Below are 24,526 nucleotides of genomic sequence, written 5' to 3' on the forward strand. Positions count from 1 at the left end.
AGAGTTATTAGTTTCGGTTGGAAGCACCTGAATGGTCATGACTTCAGGATCACCAGCAAATAATTCTGTTGGAGTGCTTGGTGTTAGGTGTAATTCACATTCCCAGAGAAACTTTGGTCTTTGCAACTATTTCGTTGGGTGAATGTCTGAAGCACAAAGACCTCGGGATGCATGATCCACCGGGTTTTCTGGGATGTCCACATAATATCACTGATCACTGTTTTCTCTGATCAGTTGAACATGGTTTGCAACAGATATTAGAGCCTACGAGTATCATTGTTAATGTACCCAAGCATGACTTGTGAGTCTGTACAGAAAAATTCTTATTCAGTTTTCATGTCAAGCTCACCCTTTAACATGACACTTACTTTTGCAGAAACCACCGATACAGCATGTTCCAGTCTTGGGATACTTTTTACCTTTGAGAGTTCAACCCTTGTTTTCCCCATCGTGAGACTGCAATGGACTTCATCCCTGTCATTTTTGTACCTGAGGTAAGAACATGCACCATATCCCACACAGCTTGCATCCGAAAAATGGTGCAGCTCTACTCTGACAATGTTATGGAAGTCATGTAGATGGTAACATCTCAAAATTCAGATCTCTTTCAACTTTACAAGACCATTTATCCATTTCTTTCATTGTGGCTTAAAATCTTCTGGGAGTAGGTCATTCTATCCGATGTTTTGTGATAAAGCTCTTGAAAGATACCTTTTCCACGTTGAATCCAAGTGGTTCATAAAGAGAGGCAATGACTGGCTGATCGTTCAAGCTAATGTTGAAGCTCAAAGTGTAATCTTTTATCGACCACTGAATGCCAAGAGCATGTTCTAATTCTTCTGATACTTGGTCATAGCCCTTTCTCAAGCATCCAAAGCAGTGCCGGGAGTTTGTGCAAAAGAACTTTTATTTTTATTTTCACAAATACAAATCTTTTTTACAACCATGCAAACCCTTTTTTGCACATTTGCAAACTTAGAAGCCTTTTATAGCTTTGCGCACCACTCCTGCAAGATCATTTTGAGATACAACATATATTCTATATGTTGTTTTATATGGGCCAATATATTTTTTCAGGCAGACAGTGACCGTGACGTTAAATTAAAAAATAAAAATAAAAAGCCAAGCTGTATCAAGCTCAACAGTACGTTCGCTCTCGGCTCGGTCTCTTGTTCATTTGTCACGTGATAGCTACCGAGTCACTGTTGTACTGTTAAACAATGGCAGGGAGGATGTAGGACACAAATCACTTTATTGTGGTGTGTATTTGCTTCCATTTTTCAAGTTTGACTTTCAGTCCTTCTCGTTGCAGTCTGCTTAACACTGTCTCCAGCCGCAACATGTGTTTATCAATACTATGGGAGAAGACCACAATATCGTCCAGATATAACAAAAGGGACTGACCATGTTGTGCCCCGAACATCCTCTCCATCAACCGCTGAAATGTCCCTGGAGCATTGCACAAACCAAATGGCATGCGGTTAAACTCGAAGAGGCCAAACGGCGTGCAGAAAGCGGTCTTCGGCCGGTCACTCTCCTCTACTGGAACCTGGTTGTATCCACAGGCGAGATCCATGGTTGTAAACCAACGGGCACCAGATAGTGAGTCCAAGGTCTCCTCAATTAGGGGCAGCGGGAAAGCGTCCTTCCGGGTCTTTTTGTTCAGCTGCCTGTAGTCAATACAGAGGCGCAGACTGCCGTCCTTCTTCCTGACCAGGACAATTGGAGAGGCATAAGGACTACTGCTCTCTCTGATTACGTGGGATGCCAGCAGCTGGTTTATATGAGACTTAACGGCCTCATACTCAGATGGGGGAATACGCCGGTACCGCTGTCGCACTGGAATGCATGATTAAATTGGTGCAGCCAAGGTCGCCATCAAACGCAGAAAATACTGACTCATACCTACACAACAATGCTCTCACTTCGTGCTGCTCGGCTATAGTAAGCATAGAGAGATCAAGAGACATAATTTTCTCTCTAACTGAACCAGACTCTGCGGTATGGGTCCGAACTGCAGCAACAACCTGTTCTTTCACACAGGGAACTGCCTGCAGTTCTGCTGGTAAGCTAACAATCTCAACAGTGGACAAAACACAAAGGGAGCAACGAGGCTTAAGGGTAACATCTGACACACCCACATTTACTACAGGGACATATACTGTACCCCTATTAACCCTCACCAGAGATGGAGACACTAACAAACCTTCAGGCAAGCCAACCTCAGCATTTAAAGATTCAACCAATGCAGCACCAGCCGACGCTAACACAGCAGAGCAGGTAGCAGATATAAACTTTGTAGTGCCTGCAGGAACCACCACAGGCTTTCTACCACGAAGCTTTGCAAAACTAGTCCGTGTGATAAAGTTCTGAGCCTCTGCCTGCTGACACAACTGGAGGGCGGGAAGCCAGGAAGTAGAAGCCCCTAAAACAGAAGGAAGTTCAAACAAACCAGGACCATATTGGTCAAACAGCTGTTGATAATACTCCTTTATGACGTTCATGCCAATAATACCTGGAGCTGGAGACGAACCAAGCTGTTCCGGAGGGTCTCTAACAACCAAAATCCCCCTCCTGGGAATTAACACCCCACACACCTCAACATCAGGCTTTAGGTAACTGAGATAAGGGATATTTAAACCATTGGCAGCCCTCAACTCCAACCAATGACATACCTTCAGCTTATCTGGGAAACGTTCTCTGAAAAAGCTCTCAGAAATAGTGGTAACCATAGAACCGGTATCAAGAACACACATAACAGGCACTCCAGATAATTTGACAGTAACCTGGGGGCATGGTGCAATTAAACTCTCCCTTAATTCTTCATCCATTTTGGGACCTAATGAGCCTGGACCAACCCCTCCTAATGTCTGGCTCCCAACACTAGGGGGGCTTAGTTTTCCGACAGCAGCGGACCAATGCTGGCTTGCGTCTGGGAGGAGTTACTTGGATGTGAAGACCCGTGGCGGGCAGAACAATGACGGGCAATGTGGCCGGGTTGCTGACACCTATGACAAATTATACTACCAGAACCAGATGACCTGGGCGTGGGAGACTGTTGCATAGCCGCCAGGGCTTTAGTGATCTGCTCCAACTGTTCCTGTTGCTTTTGAACAATAGCAGTCAGAGTGGCAAGTTGTGAAGCAGTAGAACTAGGGGGATCAACCTGAGGAGGTACAGTGGCACTCTGCACTGCACAAAATGAAGGTACAACATTTTTATTTCCTATCCCACCTTCACGCTCCCACGTAATTGCCTCAGCTCTCACATCCAAAAGAGTACATACAGGGTTTTCACGAACATAGCGCTTTAATTCCCTACGCAGATCAGAATTACGCACATTCTGGGTAAACTGGTCTCGCAGCAGAATATCAGAGTTTGCTATGGCATGGGGTGAATTAGCTTTAACTTTGTCCATTAAGCAAAACAACGAGTGTGAAAATTCCTGCAAAGTTTCTCCATCCAATTGCCTCCTTGAAAAAAAATCTTCCTGTAAGGAAACATATGAGTCCTGACAACCATACAGTTCTTTTAAAATGGTGAATACTTTCTCTGGGTCCTCTCGATCTACTGTTGGTCTATATTTAATCTCATCCCGTGCCTCACCTTCGAGATGATCAAAGAGGAAGGCAGCTTGATCTGTGGGCCCGACATGCCTAATTCGCATGCTGGCACGGAACTCCTCTTCCCACTCCTCAACCCCAATACCATGAGTTCCTCTGAAGATGGGACATTTCCGCTCCCTGGTAGATAGATGATATGATCTGTTGTCCCAGTGTTCTCCGACGACACGCGAGCACTTGGTCCAGCTTCTGCAGCATCACGTGCACTCAAATCAACTTGTGCAGTGTCCCGCTCCTTCTGCAGACGGTTCTTCTCAGTCTCCAACTGCTGGACCCTCGCCCGGAGATCTTGCAGCTCCTCTGCCATATCACAGAGAAAATGGTGGGGCCTTGGTCCCAACCAGGTCCCACGATGTGCCAACTGCTGCACTATTATGCTCTCTCTCCAGACAACAATAAGAGAAAAAGAAAAAAAAAAAAAAAAAAGATATATGCTCTCCAAACTACCCCAAACTTACTAATGCCCAACACAACACACTAAACCAACACTGCCTTCTTCTATTTGCCAGATCCTGCCGACAACGCCAGGAAATTGTAACACGGCGGAGATGGGCCCGGATCGTGACTGAGGGCGGGACCACAAGAGCCCACTGGTAGACCAACCCAATTCCCAAAGAATGGTCTAGGGCTCCCTATTACGGAGTACGCAAGTTCGATCTGGCCATTAATTTATAGAAACAAGACAGTGTAGAAAAAAATAATCTCTTTATTAAACAATGTATAAAACACAATACAATAAAACATGTTAAGTAATCTGGGTGTTAGCACAAAATCCACTGCAACCAAAACCAAAAAAACCAAAACAAACCAAGAGTTAGTAAATTAATAACAAAACAAAACCAAACAAATCCCCAAATTACCAAACCCTTAAAACAAAAACAACAAAATAATCTAAAGGGCGTGGACCCTGGATTAAGACATAGGGTAGGTGGGACAGTCAACTAAGGTGCGTGTAACCCAGGTGATAAAGGGTTGAAGTGAAAATGTGCCTCAGCCAATCAGAGCAGAGCTTGCTGCTTGCTCAGCCGTGCTTTACCCAATCAGAGCACTTGTAGGACTGTGAGCAGCCTCTGCTGAGAAACAACGGACAGACGATGGTGACACGCTGCTTGTGTGAGCTGGTATGCTGAGCTGATCGAGCTGTTAACGTTCCTGCTTTCTGAACGGCGTTCATGAGAGTTAAACTCCCGAATTGGCCAGGTATTTGGGTTTGAGTTGAAGCATCGATGGCGAGCCAACCCAGATGAGACTGCCTGATCCTCGCACCTGTTGAAGGATTGGTCTTGAGAAGCTGCTTGCATCCTCCACCATACAAGGATATCCTCACTTTCCTCAAGGTTATGGTGGTAGGATAAGAACACCACAAACTATCAGCCAGAACCCACCATAACGTGAACTCACAACACGTGCACAGCGTTCACCTTAAGACTGACTTGTTGTTATTTTATTTGACTTGACTATTGACCCCAAAAGACACCCTTTTGTCTTTCCAAAGTTGATATCCACACTGCCTGTGCTGTGGAAGGACTCAAACTGTCCAGATGTGAGTGTAATGTTATCTGGTTGTTCTGCTAGTGATGAATGTGATTAATTGATTGTGTGAATATAGGGCTCTAACTATTGAACTGGTTTGTTTGATTTGTTATCATATTAGCCCTAATCTGGATCCAGTATTTACAGAATTTGGATAAGGAACTTAAATACGAGTGCACTCGGGTTGGGAAAATTACTCATCGCTCATTTCTTATGAGGAAAGTAGTTTTTTTTCTAACTATATCTCCTTTATGTGAACCTCAACACTTGTAAACAAGTGACTTTTCATTTCATTTCTGTCATGTTTATGTTGTACATGGTAATACAAGGTACCTGTTAACCATTTTGTGCTTCAGGTGTGTTTCTTAATTATTGCAAAAGACCTCTACCTCTCAGTTGAGTCGAGAACCTTCCAAACAGGGCCCAAAGTTAAGTCAGTCTCCCAGTATACGTCATTCACATTATTAACAGTAAATTATTATTATATCAGGAGACAAGTGCTACATAAAATTTTTGGCGAGCCAGCCAGGAGGTGGAGGATTTGTTTGCAATATTTAAGGACATCAGGAATAAGAGGAAAATGGACATAATCCAGAAGCACAGCATCAAAATCCCAAATGCTGTATTAGTTAGTGGGTTAACTGGGGAAGACCAGGATGAGGAAGTTGTAGATTTCCTGAAGCAGTATGGATCTATTAATAGAATCCTATCAGTAGATGATGATACTTCAGAGTTTTTTCATGATTCCATCATAGAGTATAACACAGGGATTTCTGTTGAGGCTCTAGCATCACACTTGCCTTACAGCCACGTGGCTAAGAGTGGTGAGACTACCTACCATGTACAATCATTAGCCAGTGTTTATACACAGACCAAAGGGAACACTACCACCAAGACATACCTTAATGAGTTGAAAGAGCTTGCTAAACTTACTGGGAGGGATTATGCTGAGGTCCTTAGAGACATGATGACCCACATCAGTGATTCTATCTCTGACATGACTCCGTCTGGACATAAGGTGGATGATCCAGTTCCCCTAACTCCTGAGGTAGTTGTTGGGGACGCCTTAGCCCAGTTTAATACAGACCAGCCTCAAGTGAAATTGGTGGAATCAGGGGCAGACAGATCAGTGCCCTCAGCTCAGAGGTTGCAACTACCTGACATTCCTTCAAGGACCGTGCTTGACTTTACACCTCCCGAAGTGCAACGAGTTGTCGTTGAACATATAGTGAAAAGGGATGAAAGTGCATTGCAGACACAGACACCACTAAGACTTCGTGCATTCTCGGGGAAAATTCCCAGACCCGCACAAGAAACAGACTTTGACACTTGGCGCTCTAATGTTGAGCTGATTCTGACTGATCCCACTGTATCAGATGTGCAGCGCTCCAGGAGGATTCTTGAGAGCCTTTTGCCTCCTGCGGCTGATATCGTGAAACACTTGAGCCCCACCAGCTTGCCAGTTGCATATTTGGAGTTGTTAGACTCTGCTTTTGGAACTGTTCAAGATGGTGATGAGCTCTATGCCAAATTCTTGGGTACCTTTCAAGATGCTGGTGAGAAGCCATCTGCATACCTGCAGCGTTTGCAGGTAGGTTTAAACCTAGCTCTTAAAAGAGGTGGAGTTTCAAGTAATGATGTTGACAAACATCTTCTCACTCAGTTTTGCAGAGGATGCTGGGATAATTCCCTCCTTGCTGAACTCCAGTTAAAACAAAAAAAAGCAAACCCACCATCATTTGCTGAACTGCTTTTACTGCTGCGCACTGAGGAAGATCGGCATACAGCCAAAGCTTTGCGCATGAAACAGTATTTGGGCAACTCCAAGCAGAAAGCCACCGTTAATGCACAGACTGTAAACAGCTGTGATGAGGAAAAAGGTGCATGTGCCTCACTCAATGCACTTACACAGCAACTGAGTAAGCAAGTTGCAGAGCTTCAGAGCCAGTTGGCTGTGCTAACCGTGAAACAACAGAAAAGAGAGACACCCAACTCAAAGAAAGCTCCCAGTAGCAAACCCTTTACCAACCAGAGTCGTCCCAAACTGACCAAAGACCTTGGGCAGCAGACACAAAAAAGTCAAACTTCTAGACCAAAACCTTGGTACTGCTTCCGATGTGGTGAGGATGGGCACATCAAACCTAACTGCGATCAAGACCCAGATCCCATTTTAGTTGCAGAGAAACGTAAGCTGTTAAAAGAAAGACAGCAGAAATGGGACATTGAAAATCCCACAGCTGCTGCCACCCAGTTAAACTAGAAATGGTCTCTATTGAGGGGCAAATGGAGACTACAGCTGAACAAGAATGTCCCAGGAAGAAAAAACATGACCAGCATGCTAACCTTGGACGGTCACAGTTAAATAAATCTGCATGCAAACTTCCGAAAGGTTTAGTAGGATCTAAATGTACAGCCACGGCCAAAGTAGCCGGTATGGAATGTAACTGTTTACTGGATACAGGTTCACAAGTAACCACAATTCCAGAGTCATTTTACAGACAAAACCTCTCTGGACAAGATATAAAACCCCTTCATGACCTGTTGGAGGTTGAAGGTGCGGCAGGTCAGCCTGTTCCTTATCTAGGTTATCTAGAGGTGTTGATCACCTTTCCCAAGGATTTCCTTGGAACTGACATTGACATACTTACCCTTGCACTTATCGTTCCTGATGTACACCCAGGTGTCCAGTCACCTGTGTTAATGGGAACAAATACACTTGACACTTTGTATGAAAAGTATTTGGAAATTAAGACTCCAAATCACTTACCTTTCCCCTATGGCTATAGGGCAGTGCTCAACACACTTGAACTGAGACACAAGCAGAGCAAGGATGGCAACATTGGCTTAGTCAGAATGCTTGGAAGCACTCCTGCTGTGGTTTCCGCAGGACAGACTGTTGTTCTGGAGGGTTCGGCTAACCTAATTAGCCCATGCACAGATAAATGGGCTATTGTGGGGCATCCTTCCCAGTCATCATTGCCTGGTGGCCTTTGTGTAACAAGTTGCCTCATTACTCTTCCAGCAAGCACGCACCAAAAGATACCTGTCGTGATAAGAAATTAATCTGATCAAGACATCACAATCTCACCCAATTGTGTTGTTGCTGAGCTTGAGGCGCTCAATAGCATCTTGCAACAACACAATGTGACTGCCACGGTCAATGCTGAAAGCCATGCAACATCAGGCTTGAGGTTTAACTTTGGAGACTCTCCTATTGCTACAGAGTGGAAAGAGCGCATCTCTAAAAAACTAAATGAGATACCTGAGGTTTTTGCTCACCATGATTTGGATTTTGGGTGCACTGACAAGGTGAAGCATCACATTAAACTCAATGATGAAGCTCCCTTCAAACATCGTGCAAGACCCATACATCCTCAGGACATTGAGGCTGTGAGGAGACACCTGCAAGAGTTGCTTGACACTGGTGTTATAAGGGAATCAGAATCTCCCTTTTCCTCTCCCATTGTTGTTGTGAGAAAGCGCAACAATGATGTTCGCTTGTGTATCGACTATCGCAAGCTTAACACTAGAAGTCCCAGAGAGGGGTCAATTGACCTTTCTACCTTTACAACCCAGAGATGGGTCGATTGACCAGTAGGATTTTAGCTAAAATCCTGTCTTAAGCTGTGAACAGCTTCTTTTGTTTGTAGACGAGTCAATTACTGGCACACCCCAGGAGGGCGCATACTTAGGGGAGACACTGTAGACTCTTGAAACCTGACTGTCAACTTTTGCCCAAAGCTTGGCTTGAGACACTGCTTGGTCCCCTGAGTATGAGATTGGAGTAGACCTCAAACAGATTCAGAAAGGTTTTCCTGCATTCTGGTATATTTCAAATAATTAAAAATATATTTGATATGATATATGATATATACCTCCTCGACACATTTGTGTGCTTTTAGAAGAAAAAAAAAAGATAATCATTGTGGGCCTTCAATAAAAAAGCAAACAATTTAGAATGATATGACAAAATGATGAATTCATATTTTTTTTAAAAATCACTTTAAAAGGTCCAGCTCTCCTCTTTTCATACAAATGAAAAAATACAAATTTTTCAAAATTTTTGACCAATTTTTCAAACTTTCTAACCCAATGTTCATGTACCTTATGTCCAAAAAGCCCAAGCAATGAACAATTTTGAATATTTAAAATGAACATTTTTTGATTGTGGTGGTACAGGCAGGGTCTGTGAGTAAAATGTCCAGAAGCATTAGTGTCTAAGTCAAGAGGGCATAAATGTCAACATGACAAAGATATAAAAGAACAACTGTGAATTTTTTCCAATGCTTTTTATTTTTGTCATAAAAAAAACAACAAAACAGTTAAAATAATGCAAGTAATGAAACAATTTCACAAATATTTACACAAGGCTACAGTGGCATGCCCTTGTGTGAATGGCTTTTCTGCTCTTTCAGCAGTCCGTCTGTGCTAAGTCCAAACATGCTTGGCACTTCCATGGTATCTCCATCCTGCATTTGCCACATGTGTATTTGTAGCAGTCAACACATCTTACAGTTGCGCAATTGTTCTTGCATCGATGGTTGACCTGACATTTTGCCCTTTTCCCAGGGCTAGGTGTGGGAGGTTGCTGCTGAAGCAGTTGCTCCTTATGTGCCTTCTTCTGACTCACATGAGAGTTGGCCAACTCTTTCGCGAGCTCAACCAGGAAGTCCACTCTTCTCTCCTGCACTCCGGTGCATTCCTTATGAAGAACATGAGCGTTCAGTGCCGCCATGTCGATCATGTTGTAGAACACGGCGACTGGCCATCTCCGTGTTCCTGCACGCACGCTGTACTCCCGCACCATCTGGTCCATCACATCCACACCACACTTTGTGGTGTTGTATTGTGTGACAGTGTTTGGCTTCCTTTTGGTGGTATTCTCAGTCTCAACCACATTGTGCATGCTGCTGAGAAGATAGACAGTCTTTTTCCGTTTCGGCGCATATACTGTGAGTGTTGCACCAGTGGTGGAAAACACTCGAGTGGTGAATTTAGTGTGGTCCTTCTGTCTAGTTGACTGAGGAATTTCCCGGTGAATCTTGTTGACTGTGCCAAGGATGGTGGTTTTCCGGCTAAGCAGTCGTTGCGCAAGGGACAGCGATGTAAAAAAATTGTCTGTTGTTACAGTTCTGCCCTTATCCATGAACGGCTCCATCAGCCTCATCACTACACTCTCAGAGAGTCTCTCTCCACTGGGACGACTGGGGTCCTTGCCAAGATATGGCAGGATATTGCAAATGTACTTTGATTTCAAGTCACAAGCCAGCCAAAACTTAATGCCAAATTTGTCCGGTTTTGTTGCAATGTACTGCAGAAAACTGCAGCGAGTCTTTGTCGGGAAAAGCTGTTGATCAATAGTGATGTGTCGACCAGGGTTATAAGATCTGATGCAGTTATTGACAAAAGATTCCCACAGATTAGAAATTGCAGCAAACTTATTTGTCTCCACTCGCTCACTGCGTGTGAACATGTTATCAAAGCGTAGGTGTTGCATGATGTTTTGGAAGCGGTTTCGGGCCATAGTAGCAATGATTCGTGGGTTTCCCAGCTCTGCTGACCAATTGTCACGTAGTGATGGAACTTTCTTCACCCCCCGCAAGATAATAATTGCAATAAATGCCATTAGTTCTGGGAGGTTCATGAACCAATCTGCCTGCTCCTTTTGCCGTGCATGCTGAATGGTCCATTCTTGAATGCTACGAAGCATTTCAAGTGTTATAAAACAGAAGAAGCTTTGAAGACGAGTCCGGATACTTCTTCTGGCCTTAGCAGTTGGCTCTCCATCTGTGCCGTATGGTTCTATTGGGGTGAAATTGAGACATGTCCCCAGCTGTTCTTCATGCCACACTGTGCCATCTTTAGCCATCTCTGTCCTCTCACTTCCCAACCGAGCCCTCTTTTCTGGCAGTGGAGCAGTCTCATCATCTGCAAGGTAAACAATTTCACAATTTCAGAGGACGAAAATAGGATGTTTTGGAAATAAGATTAAAAAAATCCTTTATTTGTACCAAAATGGAGAAATTCCAGTGTTGCAACTCACAGTACAGGACAAAGCAGAAAGAAAGAAATTTGTCATACCAAAAAGTTCAATAATAGTTTCAAATCTTACCTGAAGACTGCTCAGAGTCAGAGTCCGAATCCAGCTGAATTTGTATCTCTTCTCCATCTGAGTCACAAGGGTTTGTATCGCTGAGGATCAGGTCCAATGCCTGCTGAGTTGTAAGCCGCCTCTGCATTTTGCTTCCTTCTATTTGTTGGAGGTGAAGCTAGCTACTATTTATCCCCCTCAGCCCACCATCCCCCACTGCCACAGAATTTACCAGACGTTTCAAGGTAACAAGGAGGGGCTGGATGCAATGGGTGCATTCCTCAGGTAATGGCTGCATTTACAAATGAAGAGATGCTAATTTTTGCCAGCAGAGTCGTCAGTTTGGACTAAAGGTCTTTCGACCCTTCTCTGGGACTTTAGGGAGATATCAAAATTCCTGGGACTTCTAGTGTTAATTTGCAAACGGTAAAGGATGCGTATGCTCTTCCAAAACTCGAAGACACCTTTTCAGCACTGACAGGATCTAAGTGGTTCTCAGTTCTCGACCTTAAGTCAGGCTATTACCAGATTGAGGTTGAAGAGGCTGACAAACCAAAGACGGCCTTTGTCACCCCATTAGGTTTCTGGGAGTTCAATCGTATGCCGCAGGGCATAACGAACGCACCCAGTACCTTCCAGAGACTAATGGAGAAATGTTTAGGTGATATGAACTTGAAGGAGGTTCTCGTCTTTTTGGATGACTTAATCATTTTCTCCAAGTCTCTGGAAGAGCATGAGAGTAGGCTTATGCGTGTGCTCAACCGCCTTAAGGAGTATGGCTTGAAGTTATCTCCTGAGAAGTGCAGGTTTTTTCAGACAAATGTCCGCTATCTTGGGCACATAGTTTCTGAACATGGTGTTAAAACAGACCCAGAAAAGACGGAGGCTTTAAAGACCTGGCCAATTCCCAAAACTTTAAAAGAACTGCGAGCATTTCTAGGCTTCTCAGGCTACTATCGCCGCTTCATTAAGGATTATGCAGCCAGTGTTAGGCCGCTAAATAACCTGACTCGGGGATATCCTCCATATCGCAAAGGTTCCAAGGTTTCAGGGAAACAAGAACAGTACCATGATCCTAAGCAACCTTTTGAGAGCCGCTGGACACCTGAGTGCCAAAATGCCTTTGAGATGGTTATTGAGAAACTTACCACTGCACCTGTTCTTGGTTTTGCAGACCCACAGCAGCCTTACATCCTGCACACAGATGCCAGTACAACTGGCTTGGGAGCAGCATTATACCAGGAACAAGAAGGCAAACTCAGAGCCATTGCTTTTGCCAGTCGAGGTCTGTCAAGAAGCGAATCACGGTATCCAGCCCACAAACTGGAGTTTCTTGCGCTCAAGTGGTCAGTAACGGAGAAATTTCATGATTACCTTTATGGTAGTCAGTTTACTGTTGTCACCGACAGTAACCCTCTGACCTATATACTTACCACTGCGAAGTTAGATGCAACTGGGTATAGATGGCTGGCGGCTTTATCTAACTTCTCATTCAAACTCCAGTTTCGTGCAGGCAAACAAAATCTGGATGCCGATGGCCTCTCTAGACGACCTCATGCAGAACTCACTGACGATATTCTGGCAGAGAAAGAGCAAGAGCGCATAAATCTGTTTGTGAGACGACACCTGACTGATGATGAAACTGCAGAAGTGGTTGACCAAGATGCTGTCTATGCAATTTGTCAGAACCACCTTATTAAGGTCCAGGATGACGCTTGTTCCAGTGACTGTAGTATTGCTCTAGTTGAGTCGCTTACAGTCTCTTCCAGTGTCATTCCAGATGGTTATGCTGAAGAGGATCAGCAGGGTTTGCCAGTCATCCCTATCCTTTCTCACTCTGAACTGAAAGAGAAGCAGAGAGCTGATCCTTCTATTAGAGAAGTGATTGCACAGATGGAACTTGGAGAAAAACCACCGCCCACTGTGCGAAAAGAACTGCCAGAGCTCCCTCTGCTCTTAAGGGAGTGGAACAGATTGGAGCTACGTGATGAGGTATTGTACAGGATAATTCATGATACCAACCTTGTCACTTACCAGTTAGTCCTACCTGAAGAGCTTCGAGCATCAGTTTTGCAGAGTTTGCACGATGACATGGGACATATGGGGATCGATAGGACTTTAGATCTGGTCAGAACAAGGTTCTATTGGCCTCGAATGTCCGTCGACATTGAGCGCAAGGTGAAGACTTGCGACCGCTGTGTGCGCAGAAAAAGTCTCCCTGAAAAAGCAGCCTTCCTGGTGAATATAAAATCTACACGACCACTAGAGTTAGTATGTATGGATTTTCTTACTATTGAACCTGACAGCAGTAACACAAAAGACATCCTTGTGTTAACTGATCATTTTACTAAGTTTGCCATTGCCGTTCCCACAAGCAACCAGAAGGCAAAAACTGTTGCCAGATGTCTGTGGGATAACTTTATTGTGAACTTTGGTATACCTGAAAAGTTACACAGTGACCAAGGTCCTGATTTTGAGTCCAGACTCATCAAGGAGCTCTGTGAGGTTTCAGGTATCCAGAAAATCAGGACCACCCCATATCACCCTCGGGGTAACCCTGTGGAGAGATTTAACCGAACACTGTTAAGCATGTTGGGAACTTTGGAAAACAAACAGAAATCAAATTGGAAAGAGTTTGTAAGACCTTTAGTACATGCGTATAACTGTACTCGAAGTGAAGTCACGGGGTTCACTCCTTATGAGTTGATGTTTGGGCGTAAACCCAGACTACCAGTTGACCTTGCTTATGGATTGCCTCTCCCGGAAAATCAGCAAACGACACATTCCCAGTATGTGCAAAACCTCAGGGCCCGGCTTGCAGAGAGCTATGAATTAGCCTCTCGGAATGCCCAGAAGGTGGCTGAAAGAAATAAGACCAGATTTGACAAAAAAGTGACCAATTCTACTCTTGAAGTAGGGGATAGAGTTTTAGTGAGAAGTGTGCGACTACGGGGTAAGCATAAACTTGCAGATAAGTGGGAAGCAGATATCCACATTGTGGTAAAGTGCTTTGGAACGCTCCCAGTTTATACTGTGCGACCTGAGACCAAGCAAGGTCCCGTGCGGACTTTACATCGCGATCTCTTGTTACCTTGCAGTTTTCTCCCTGTTACAGCAGCAGGAGAGCCTCCTCAGCCCAAATCTGTACAACGGCCGCGGACGCGGCAAACACTGGGTGATACTGAGAATGAAGCTGTCTGTTCCAGTGATTGGGAGGATGAACTTCCCATCTACCACCCGGAGCCTTTGTGTCATACCACCACCAGGTTCTCTGTTGTATATGACCTCCCAAACACCAGAGAAGGGGAAATTGAGACCGATGAGGCTTGTCCTCAGAGTTCAGATCCTTTACTTGGACCCACTGCTGACTATCCGCTGATTGAGGAACCTTATTCACCTGAAGTCTCAGACACTGAAAGGGTGGATGTGGTTACTCCTGATCCTGCAGGGGAATCGACTGACATAACCACTGCAGAGAATGAGGTTCTTGACAGTCAGTTTTCCCCAGAGATGTTTCCTGATAGAGACAGTGCACCAGACATATCAGAAACCCCCTCTAAAGCTTTTCTTGATGAACCGTGTCCCTCCCTGGACATAATTCAGGAACAAGAGAGCGATTCAGCCCCAAGTGAAGAGTCAGAAAACCTTAAATGTCACAGTGATGAAAGTACTGATGTAAACACAGCAGATGTGCTACTAGACAGTCAGCCTGATTTTGTCAGAAACCAGGAACCTGAAACTGTGCTCAGACGATCACAGAGGCACAGAGAGAAACCAAAAAGGTTTCATTATCCTCAAATAGGCAACCCTTTAATTTCCATTGTACAAGCTCTTTTCCAAGGGTTATCAGTGGCTTATACGGATGCTTTAAATGGGTATGACCCAGACTTACTTCCCAACCAAACATTCCCTGTTGTGACTGCACAGCCTGGTAGTACATGCAACGGGACGTGCATGGATTCAGGAGGGGAGGGTGTAACCCAGGTGATAAAGGGTTGAAGTGAAAATGTGCCTCAGCCAATCAGAGCAGAGCTTGCTGCTTGCTTAGCCGTGCTTTACCCAATCAGAGCACTTGTAGGACTGTGAGCAGCCTCTGCTGAGAAACAACGGACAGACAATGGTGACTCGCTGCTTGTGTGAGCTGGTATGCTGAGCTGATCGAGCTGTTAACGTTCCTGCTTTCTGAACGGCGTTCATGAGAGTTAAACTCCCGAATTGGCCAGGTATTTGGGTTTGAGTTGAAGCATCGATGGCGAGCCAACCCAGATGAGACTGCCTGATCCTCGCACCTGTTGAAGGATTGGTCTTGAGAAGCTGCTTGCATCCTCCACCATACAAGGATATCCTCACTTTCCTCAAGGTTATGGTGGTAGGATAAGAACACCACAAACTATCAGCCAGAACCCACCATAACGTGAACTCACAACACGTGCACAGCGTTCACCTTAAGACTGACTTGTTGTTATTTTATTTGACTTGACTATTGACCCCAAAAGACACCCTTTTGTCTTTCCAAAGTTGATATCCACACTGCCTGTGCTGTGGAAGGACTCAAACTGTCCAGATGTGAGTGTAATGTTATCTGGTTGTTCTGCTAGTGATGAATGTGATTAATTGATTGTGTGAATATAGGGCTCTAACTATTGAACTGGTTTGTTTGATTTGTTATCATATTAGCCCTAATCTGGATCCAGTATTTACAGAATTTGGATAAGGAACTTAAATACGAGTGCACTCGGGTTGGGAAAATTACTCATCGCTCATTTCTTATGAGGAAAGTAGTTTTTTTCTAACTATATCTCCTTTATGTGAACCTCAACACTTGTAAACAAGTGACTTTTCATTTCATTTCTGTCATGTTTATGTTGTACATGGTAATACAAGGTACCTGTTAACCATTTTGTGCTTCAGGTGTGTTTCTTAATTATTGCAAAAGACCTCTACCTCTCAGTTGAGTCGAGAACCTTCCAAACAGGGCCCAAAGTTAAGTCAGTCTCCCAGTATACGTCATTCACATTATTAACAATAAATTATTATTATATCAGGAGACAAGTGCTACATGCACAAAACCCACTACTACGGGCACCATCAACCAATTTGAGCACCATAGACTAACGAGAGCACTACAGAGAGCACTAAACAGAGCACTAAAGAGAACACTAAAAAGAACACTACAGAGAGCACTACAGAGAGCACTAAACAGAGCACTAAAGAGAACACTAAAGAGAGCACTACAGAGAGCACTACAGAGAGCACAGTAGGGAGCAGAGGCAATCTGTTTTGCAGGGAGAACACACAGTTTGCCACAATACATGCTAACCAAGAAACCAACCAGTCTTATCCATACCTTCTTCCCGAGCAACGTAGCTCTACTCCAACGCCACTCCAGATATACCAGCAGCTCCGTCTAGTGTGGAAGAATACACATTAGCCTGGTGTATACACAATTTGCATCCTACAGCGTCATACCAGCATTTACCTTCGCCAGCAAAGCTTGGAGAAAATCCACAGCCCAACCAATAAACCCAGACGACCTGGCTTCAACAAACCACGGCAACCAGCTCGTGGCGACAAGCCGCACCGCCGCCAACACGCCCAAAAGTAGAGAGAGGAAGACATTCCAGCTACCACACCTGTTTATACTCTCCCTGATGAGCCTACGCGGAGAAACGGAAGCAGCACAGCCCGTGATGCCTTCACGACCGCGCATAGGGTCGGAAAACACACCGCCATAATTACCCTGGTGTAAAACTACCCAGTTACACTATGTTTTCACATGGTTTGAATTGCTTGTGGCATTACCAGTAGTTTTGTTGCCTTCAGTATTTACTGCTTGAGAATCGCGGACTTTTTTACAACGCCAAAATGAACGTCATGACTCGTTCAAGATTCGTTCACTTTACTGTTCGAGAGTAAAAGACCTGGGTTAGTGAAAATGTCGTAGATAAATTCTTTATCAAAAGGGCTTGCTGATATTAAGAGTCTGCAGACAGAGGTCTTTAATGATCTTCCTTTATTCGGCCGAACAGGGGGACACCCCTTCAGGATAAAAGACCACGTTCATCCTTTTGCCCAGGCTTATATAGTCTGCTTGCCACTATCTTTAGACACACAGCATCCAGACACGCAGCCTTGTAGGGCTGACTGGTTGACATCATTTTGATATCATGTTATAATGTCATACTATTAATATTCTGCTTACCAAGGACAGTACACCTGTTGTTTTTCATTTCAACTCTGATATATTAATACTTCCACATTTCCCCCTTTCAAATATTTCAGAGTAATCGGCCCTAAGACGATACTCTGAAACTTACAATAGGGAAACCTTTTTACGCACACTTGTCCACACACGCAGGTCTCAAGCATAACATAGGAGCCAATCTGAACCTTCCGTACGAGGGCGAAAAAACCCCGAAGGGAGAAAAAATTCCCCCGTGCCCCCCCTCTGAGCACCGGTAACTTTTGATCTTACTTGACACTCAGGCACGGGTAGGCCAGTGAACCCCTGCAGGAGACCTTCTAAGTACTATGACAGAAATTAATCATACACACACAACAAAGAAATTACATTACAACCCGTTTTCACAAGGATAACCTATTACAGAAGATTTCTGACTACAAAAACCACACGATAGAGTCTTTTTCCAGTCCGGAGGCAAACAGGAGTGTTGGGTCACCAGCCTTCCTTTGTCTGGCTGCCGACCCTTCGTCCAACCGACTGCCGTTATATTGAGACGTCACAGGTCCAACTCAGTACGGACCAATTGGGCAGCCATGATGACAGATGTCTGTTTCTTGAGACTCGTACTCCATGCTTTCCTCAGGGCGGGAACGATGCACATGCCAAACAAGAAAAGAAGGATCAGAACCAAAGCTGACCCAACTCCCACCTTTATCAATACATTTTTCCAGTCAGCCATTAACTGGTCCAACCAATTAAGAGACCAGTCGCTCTTCCCAGCATGCTCCCGCACCTCCCCTCCCACCCGTATTATCTCGTCCATGGCAGATGTAAAGGAATCATCTGGCGCTGTGTTAGCTGGAATAAAAGTGCAACATCTGTCTGAAATACCGAGTCACGGGTAGTGTGTAGATGTGTGCGGGTGCATGCCGGCAAGAGACCTGACTGATAATGACATTTGGCATGTGAGTCGTACTCCCCCTGGTCACTGAGGTCGCTCCCTCGTTGCGCAGTTGCCCCTCTGTTTTCTTTGAGAAGGCCCTGGTGATGGGACGACGTGGTGGCTGTTGCTTTGGGTCCGGATTGGTTGAATTGTCCCTGTCCACATTACTGTCCCGAACAACAGAAGAAACCACAGGAACTTCAGACACAACATCATCGGGCGACAACTCTGAATCTGCCCTGACCGGACTATCTTTGTCAGATGCATGCCAGGCGATACTTCCCCTTTTGGGGGACTGGTCATTTGAGAACGCTGCACAATCCGACCAGTCCCCAGGGCCCGTTTTGCAGTTGTTGGTCGTAGTTGCCAACGAACAATGGTTCAGGTGATGCCAAGCGAAGCTTCCTTCTACCTGGACCGCAGTCGGGGTGACTCGGACTACCGTGTAGGGACCCCGGCGTCGAGGAGTGTTCCACTTTCTTCGAAACTCCTTGATGTACACCTTATCCCCGGGCACCACTGGACCAGATGTCACAGAGACTGGTTTTGGCTCGTTCGCTTTCTCCTGAAAATAAATTGCTTTATGGATAGCAGACAACTGTTTCATATAACTGTGCAGCTCCTTTTCCAACTGCTCCAGAAACTGGGGGCCCGGCATGGGACGACCTGTTAACATTTCATGAGGAGACAAATGTGTGACCCGATGAGCTTGCATGCGGTAACTCATTAGGGCCAGCGGTAATGCGTCATGCCACCGCAAACCAGTACATGCACAAATCTTATTAATTTTTGCCTTAAGCGTGCCATTCACTCGTTCCACCCCTCCCTGACTGGAGGGAGTGTAGATACTTCCATGGCGGACTTTGATTCCGAGCTGGCGCAGAACGCCCTCGTAGACCTTGTTGATGAATGCTGGTCCCGAGTCTGATGAAAGGATGGACGGCAAGCCAAACCTAGGGATCACCTCACGGACCAGGAACTTTATGACTGTTCCCGCCCCCATGTCCTTTGACGGAGTGGCCTCCACCCAACGACTGAAATGATCAAAAACCACCAAAAGGTAGCGCTTACCGTGTACCGGGACCAACATGTCCACAAAATCTAAAATCAGATGACGAAACGGGCCTTCCGGGACAGGAATTCGTGCTGTGGGGGTGACAATACCTTTCCGAATGTTATTTTGCGAGCATATCTTGCACCGATTTAGCGCATCCGTCACCAATGCCTGCAGGTACGGCGCCCAATAACCCTGCTGTTGTACCCGATGCACCACCTCATCTCGCCCACAGTGGTCTGGTTTATGACACTCTGGAATTAAAAGAGACAAAAGTGAGATTGGAGCGACAATCAGGCCGGTATGTGACCGCCATAACCCTCGCCCATCTTTTGTAGCACCCCTTTTTTCCCACATGTTTTGTTCACTCGCGCTGGCACGCGCTTGCATTAGTGTGATATCGTCGGGTGTGACAGATGGTTCCAACTCCACAGCTGGGGCCAAGACGGCGACCTTGCAACCTGAAGCGTGCTTTGCAGCTTCGTCTGCCGCATTGTTTCCCATCGTGGTGATGGAGTTGTCTTTTTGATGAGCAGGACACTTGATAATGGCCAATCGATGTGGAAGCATCATGGCGGAGATTAACTTCATAATCTGTGTTCCATGTCGAACAGGTTTACCATCTGATTTTTGAAAGCCGCGCAGTTTCCAAACTGCTCCAAACAGGTGACAGACTCCGTGAGCGTATGCTGAATCTGTGTAGATATTAGCAGAGGAGTCTTTAGCAAGTTCACATGCCGCAGTAAGTCCGTATAGTTCAGCTAATTGTGCAGAGCAAGGTTGTAAACATTTTTCAGCTTTTATTGTCACAAACGTCCCTTCCTTTTGTTGCACCACGGCGTAGCCTGCGTGAGTTCCCTTGTGGTCTCGAAAGCATGACCCATCTACATAGTACGTGACCTGTGCGTCGTCCAACGGCTCAGATTCCAAGTCCGGTCTCAGTTTTGTGTACCTCGTGGTCTCAGCGACGCACTCGTGTGTATCACCTTCAAATTCAAAAGGTAACATATTAGCAGGATTTGTGGTCTCACATCTCTTAATTGTTACATCTGGATAGGTGAGCAATGGTAGATACTGAAGGCAACGTGCTGTTGTCAGAACAAGTTTACTGTGATTGATCAACTCTGTGATTTTATGATGGGTGTAAATAACCACAGGATATGACTTAGTTATTGCAGACGCCTTTTCATACGCCATGTGAACAGCTGCGAGGCCCTGGTAGCAGGGGGGCCACCCTCGTGCTACGTCGTCCAACCTTGCACTGTAGTAAGCGATGGGTTGTTTCTTTCCACCAGAACATGAATCCTGTGTCAATACAGCCGTTGCATACATGTTGCATCTGTTTGAAACGTAAAGATAGAAAGGTTTATCATATTCCGGCATTTTTAAGGCTGGGGCACTTTGCAGTTCCTGCTTAAGCACATCAAAAGCCAACAGTGCCTCTGTGGTCCACTCCAAAGACTTCTTTAAAGTCTTAGCTTCAGAGGACTTCAGGAGATCCCTGAGCGGCGCCGTCTTTACTGCGTAGTCCTCCAACCACTCCGCGCTGAATCCTGTGATACCTAAAAAGGTCATTAGTTGCGCGCATGTCTGTGGACGCGGTGCTCGACTTATGCCTTTGAGGTGGTCAGGAGACAGAGCTATTGTTCCATGGGAGATTACTCTGCCAAGGAATTCCACCTGAGGCTGACAGAATTGCAGCTTTGTCCGAGAAGCTTTATGTCCACATTCTGCCAGTCTCTGCAGCACTTTGATCGAGTCGCGCTGACAATCTTCAATGGTGTCTGAACAAATCAATATATCGTCTACATACCGGGTTAGGACGCCGCTCAAATCCAGCTCCTGTAGATCCTGACTCACCACGCGATCAAACCACGCTGGGCTGCTTGTTAGTCCCTGGGGCATTCTGGCGTAGCTGTATTGTCGACCTCTAAAGGTAAACGAAAACAGATATCGTGACTCTTCTGCCAGAGGGATACTGAAAAATGCTGAACAAAGATCCACTACTGTGAAAAACTTAGCTTTAGCAGGGATGGCATTCAACAGTGTGTGAGGATTAGCGAAGTCTGCAGCGACATCTTCAAGAATGGCATTGATCGCCCTTAGATCATGGACCAGTCGGTACTTTGATTTATCTGCTTTTAGAACTGCAAGAATTGGGGTGTTACAAGGACTAGAAATCTCAATCAGCACTCTTACTTTTAAAAACCCATCAATTAGGATTCCAATCCCTTCTTCATCTGCGGGTTTAAGTTTGTATTGTGGCCGCCAGGGTAACACTGTACCTGGTTTTATTTTGACAGTAACTGGGCTGGCTGAAACTGCCAGTCCCACATCCGTCTCATGTCTGGACCACAGTTGGTCCGGAACCTGTGTTAAAATATCAGTTTCCAGATCACTGTTAAATCCAAGGGGGTTGGTTTTGCATGTCATCATTATGTTTTTTCCTGGTAGCACCACCTTCTGAGGTGTTGCTTGTAATGACAGATCACACCTAATCCTTAACATTGATCCATCATCTGAAAGAGAGATTAATGGGTTGTCTGTACTTCTCCATGTTAAATGCTCTGCGGTTCTTACCATCGGACCGAGGTCCCTTGAATGGTATCCTGGGTTTACCAACAGTGTAATGTGTGGTGAGGATTGAGTAACACAGTACCATTTATCAATAAAGGTATTGTGGTTTACCTTTAATGCTGCGCCTTGGCCTCCAATCAGGATATATGGAGCCTTCAATTCAACCTTTACACCCTCCGTCTCCTTTTCCCACCTATCCTGAAAGGTTGGGCTGGCTGATGGATCAAAAAACATTGTACAGTGAGGAGGTAAGATTGGAGGAGAACCTCTCGGTGCCTGGGCCCTTACGCATGTTCCCCATTTTTCCAACACTGAACCCACGGGTCCCTCCATGTTTCCCAACCAATAAACAATTGCTGGTTCTGCTTGAGCAGTCATTTGTAAATCCAATCCAATATTTTCCACGTATATTCCCAAAGGGGAGCATAAAATTTTGAGCCCAAGTTTACAAAGTGCATCTCGTCCTAATAAATTGACGGGTGTTTGGTCTGAAACCAAAATGGGTATTTTAATTTCATCATTTCCTACTTTTATTTTAACGGGAGCAGTAATAGGAATCAATTGACTTTTTCCCGAGAATCCTACTGTCTTGACAAAGTTATCTGACAGGGGAAGGTTCTTGGCGAGGTGTTCCTGTATGCATGAGTGAGTAGCTCCCGTGTCGATCATCATAGAAACCTGTTGATCCCCAACTTCTACATTTATCATGGGGTCAGTGCGTGTGTGTAGGATCAACGGGTACGAACCTTCACCCATAGGATTCCCGGGACCCCCCTAAAACCTGAGAGGGTCTTGGCCGAGTGCCACCCAGGGCCCCTCCTCCACCTCTTCTGGGGACAACTCCGTTTCTTCCAGGACCACCTGCCGAGAGGGGCATAAACCGTGGGCAAGCCCTAGCAAAATGTCCAAACATTCCACAATACCAGCAGAGGTTGGATCCCTGCCACGCCCCAGACGAGGGAGTACCAAGCCTTGAGTATGAAGGGCGGAACGGCTGGGGACCACTGGCGGCTTGTGTTGACTCAGGAACTCCAGCAGTCTGACCCGCACCTGGATCTGTGAACACAACAGCTTGAGTCTTTTCTTTCAGCTTGCCTTGCAAATCATTTAGTTGCATCTGAGTCAGTTTCCTTTGAATCTGGAGGTCCTGTTCAGAAGTCTTGCTTAGATCTCTTCTGTATCGCATTACTGCATGAATCACATGATCACGGAACAGCTGCGAGGACATGGACGCCAGGCCAACAACGTCCTCCAGGCGCCGGGTGACTTCCTTTGGCATCGATGTGATCACTGCATTTCTGAAAAGAGTGAGCAAAACAGGATCATTTTCCACATCTTTTTCAGTCTCTAGGCGCCATCTTTTTAACTGCATATCGATGTATGCTGCTGGATTCTGGTCGTCTTTCAGAGGTTCCCCTTTTAAAGCATCAACATCAATTTTATTAGGGTACTTGGTGCGTATTCCTTTCCAAACACCCCTTTATAGGCAGCCAGTTCCGTTCCATCTGCCCTTTCACTCAAAATCCAGTCCAGTTCATTGTCTTTGAAAAACTGTTGCATCTTAGACAACCCCAAAACCTGTGTGAGGACAGCCTTGATGTCGCCTAGTGAGAGTAGTGTTCCGGCCGTGTTTGATTCAAAAGCTTTAACCCATTTGCCCCCTCCTGCGGTGATCTGTGGGAGCCCGGAGACCAAACCTGTCAAGTCCCGAGCTGGCCAAGGGTGATAATCGGCCCTCGTTCCCCTAATCAGGATTGGGAATTCCCCCCCCCCTCAATCTGTCAGGAGGTCTGATGTTAGGCCTATATCTTAAGTCATACTCATCCCTGGAGACCCCTGTGGACGCGCCGGGCTTTTGCAGGCACGCAGGCATGGAAGTCCCACCCCCCGAGGTCGCCCCCTCCACCTCCTCATTTAAGTCATCTATTTCCTGTTCCATCTCAACTATCTGGCTCCGTCCCAACTCACGATGTAAATCTTGTTGACGGAGCCCTAAGTTTAACCAAAAACTGTCCTCAGCTTTGCCCTTTCGAACCAATTCGGTTCGATCTTGGTAACAATTAATAATTCCAGACTGACGTCGCTGCGTGCTACAATGTTTTGGGATTGTCATGTGGGGGGGAGTTTCCTGCCTTTGAGGAGAATGGGCAGAGGCCGGACGCTGTCTGGCCTGGGCCTGGGCTTCTCCAATGTTTGGTGGTAAAGACAGGCTCCTCTGTCTGGAGTTGAGTGGGTCTGGAACAGGAAGTGCCACCTCAGCGACCCTTGAAGCAACAGATGACCTGTCATGAATGTTACTTACGGTTCCCGACATGTCAGCATTAGCTGGTACCCCTGGAAGGCTTTGCCGGTCATCAAGGTTAAAGTTTCCATCTATCTTTATTGTTCCTGTTAAGTTTGGGAAAAGTTCGGCATTAGTACAGTTTTCAGCTTCCCCTGGATTATCTGTATATGGTACCATGGTTTTGACATTTCTTTTAATTGGCTTGCTGATTCTAAATAAGTTTAAAATTTCCAACTC

General features: G+C 45.5%; 1 protein-coding gene and 1 long non-coding RNA gene across 2 annotated transcripts in view; one reads left to right on the forward strand and one right to left on the reverse strand.

The window, feature by feature from the left end:
- The window catches only part of LOC121648453 (protein prune homolog 2-like), a 106,265-nt gene that overhangs the window by 62,380 nt on the left and 19,359 nt on the right, over positions 1-24,526 (forward strand). The window lies entirely within an intron of this gene.
- Positions 16,431-16,830, reverse strand: LOC121648455. The gene is made up of 3 exons (XR_006011979.1): positions 16,727-16,830; positions 16,595-16,654; positions 16,431-16,522 (listed from the first exon to the last, which is right to left on the reverse strand). It is a non-coding gene; the product is annotated as an uncharacterized LOC121648455 (long non-coding RNA).

Source organism: Melanotaenia boesemani, chromosome 11, assembly GCF_017639745.1.
Source record: "Melanotaenia boesemani isolate fMelBoe1 chromosome 11, fMelBoe1.pri, whole genome shotgun sequence".
NCBI classification, from domain to species: domain Eukaryota; kingdom Metazoa; phylum Chordata; class Actinopteri; order Atheriniformes; family Melanotaeniidae; genus Melanotaenia; species Melanotaenia boesemani.